Source organism: Bos indicus x Bos taurus, chromosome 9 (genome assembly GCF_003369695.1).
Source record: "Bos indicus x Bos taurus breed Angus x Brahman F1 hybrid chromosome 9, Bos_hybrid_MaternalHap_v2.0, whole genome shotgun sequence".
Lineage (NCBI taxonomy): Eukaryota > Metazoa > Chordata > Mammalia > Artiodactyla > Bovidae > Bos > Bos indicus x Bos taurus.
Window position 1 is genome coordinate 92,419,700 of NC_040084.1, and position 2,690 is coordinate 92,422,389.

General features: G+C 33.8%; 1 non-coding gene across 1 annotated transcript; it reads left to right on the forward strand.

Moving 5' to 3' along the window:
• The first annotated feature begins 1,012 nt into the window (after positions 1-1,012).
• TRNAC-GCA lies at positions 1,013-1,085 on the forward strand. Its single transcript has one exon. It is a non-coding gene; the product is annotated as a tRNA-Cys (tRNA).
• The last annotated feature ends 1,605 nt before the right edge of the window (positions 1,086-2,690 follow it).

Consider the following 2,690-nt stretch of genomic DNA (forward strand, 5'->3'; position numbering starts at 1 on the left):
TGTGAGGTAGCCAGGAACAAATTTAGCAAAAGATATGTTCAATTGTTATGAAGAAATTTTACTCTGTTGCAGAACATTGAAATAGATTTAAAGTAATAAATATATCGTTTTCATGAATGAGAAGACTCACAATAATGAAGATACCATTTCCCTACCAAATAAAATTTGAAATTGAATGCAGTTGGAATTAAAATCCCATCACTAAGTTTTTAGAGTTTGTGAAGGAGATTCAAAGCTTAAAATGGAAGAAAAAAAAAATTGAAAACGAAGTGAAGTGAAGTGAAAGTCGCTGAGTTGTGTCTGACTCTTTGCAACTATAGAGTCCATGGAATTTGAAAACTATCTAAGATAATTCTAAAAACAAAATTAAACAATGGAAATAGGCACAAACAAAGGAAAGATAACTATTCTATAAGGTACCAAGATAATATAAAGCTTAATTTAAAATATGGTGTAATATAAAGCAATATAAAATGATATGCTTTTTGAATAAGAAAAAAATTGCTGAATAGTACAGAATATAATGTCTAATGGCAGATTTGTCTTATGTGGGAACTTATGTGAAAGGTGATATTACAACTCAGTGGGCAGAAAATAGACTGTTAATATGTGATAAGGCAATAAATGGCTCTCAGTATGGAAAAAATAGACGTGACTCCCTTTCTCACCATATTACATACAAATGAATTCTGTGTGGATTAAATGCCTAAAAGAGAAAACCAAAAATTTGAAACTAGTAGAAGAAAATACAGGTGGTAGTTTTATCAACTGAGAATAAAAAAATGGATGTCTTAACCAAGGAGATTTATACATTTGACCACATCACAATTAAAGCTCTAATTTATGCAGTAATAAACACAAACCTGTAGTTAAAGGTATGTGAAAACTGAAAAAAATTTAACATATATTAATTATATATTATATATATAATTTATTGTTTTATTATTTATGTTTATCATTATACATAATATAATAATGATATATAATATATATATTATATATAATAGTGGCTTTCCTGGTGGCTCAGATGGTAAAGCATCTGCCTGCAATGCAGGAGACCCAGGTTCAATCCCTGAGTCAGGAAGATACCCTGGAGAAGGAAATGGCAACCCACTTCAGTACTCTTGCCTGGAAAATCCCACGGACAGACAAACCTGATAGGTTACAATCCATGGGGTCGCAAAGAGTTGGACATGACTGAGCAACTTCACTTTATTTAATGATATATAATTAATATCTTTAATATAAGGAAGATAGGAGGAAATTCTAGAAATCTATAAGAAAGAGAAAACTCTCTAGAAAACTAAACACATGAAATTGGACAGCTATGAGAAGAGGAAATTAAATTGGTTAAAACACCAATAAAAGGAAATCTAGCTTTATTAATAATTGGAGAAATACAAACTGAAGAAACAAAGTACCATTTCTGGCTCATTTGATTTGCAAAAATTAAAATGCCAGAGTCTATTGAGTTGGCATTAAGGAAAAGGAACTCCTCCAAACTGATAATTCTTAAAACCACCCTGAAAAGCCATCGAGTAGTACATAGTCATCTGGAATATTTTTACACTATACCTAGCAACTCTGCTAGGTACCTGCTTTAAAGAAACTCTCAGTCATGTATCTAAGAAGATATGTACAAGAAGTTTGTTGCAGCTTTTTTTTTTTTAAAGGATTAAAATATAAACTATCTCATGTCTACAACTAGGAGAATGTATGCTGCTGCTGCTAAGTCGTGTGACCCCATAGATGGCAGCCCACCAGGCTCCTCCGTCCCTGGGATTCTCCAGGCAAGAACACTGGAGTGGGTTTTCCGTTTCCTTCTCCAATGCATGCATGCATGTTAAGACGCTTCAGTCGTGTCTGACTCTATGCGACCCTATGGTCAGCAGCCCACCAGGTTCCTCTGTCGACAGGATTCTCCAGGCAAGAATACTGGAGTGGGTTGCCATTTCCTCCTCCAAGAGAACATATAAAAGGCACTTAATTCTGAACTATGTTCGCTATTATAATTCTGGGTATTATCTTTATGATTCTTAATGGCATTCATCTCTTGCCCTGAGTTTTGTCATTGATTTAGGGTACAAAATTTTGTGACCTCCCCATCCTCAGTGATTTTCTGTGATTGCATTTCTGTATGTTTTTATGGATCCTTGACTAGGAAAAAAATGGACCAGATATTTAAAATAACAAAGCTTGGTTTTGGAGGATGGCCCTCAATAACAAATGAAAACTCAGGAGAAAGAAGAAACTTAGAGCTGAATGGAAGAGGATGTGACTGAAGAAGGCTTTGGGGTGGTGAGTGATTGGAGTTCATGGGACCTGGAGAATATGAAGGGGGCTGTGAACCAGTTTAAAAACCAGACGCTGTATCCGTCCAGTACTAAGTTCTAGGTCAAATTTTCTGGCTGAAATTAAAAAAATGATTGAGCAAATATTTTATTAAAAAATGTTATCTTCATTAAAATATTTTTATAAGCATACACAGCCTTTTTAATACAGTCTTGTTGTTGACTTTGGGGCATGGATGCTATGAGACTATCTTCTTCTTTTATGATTATATGTTAATTACATATTCTGATTACATTACACAGCAATTACATATTCCCTTGCTTCAGCCTTTCCAAAGGCAGTGGTTTAGATGATCTTGAAGTAGTCTTTCATAAATTATCACTTAATAAAAGAAAAGA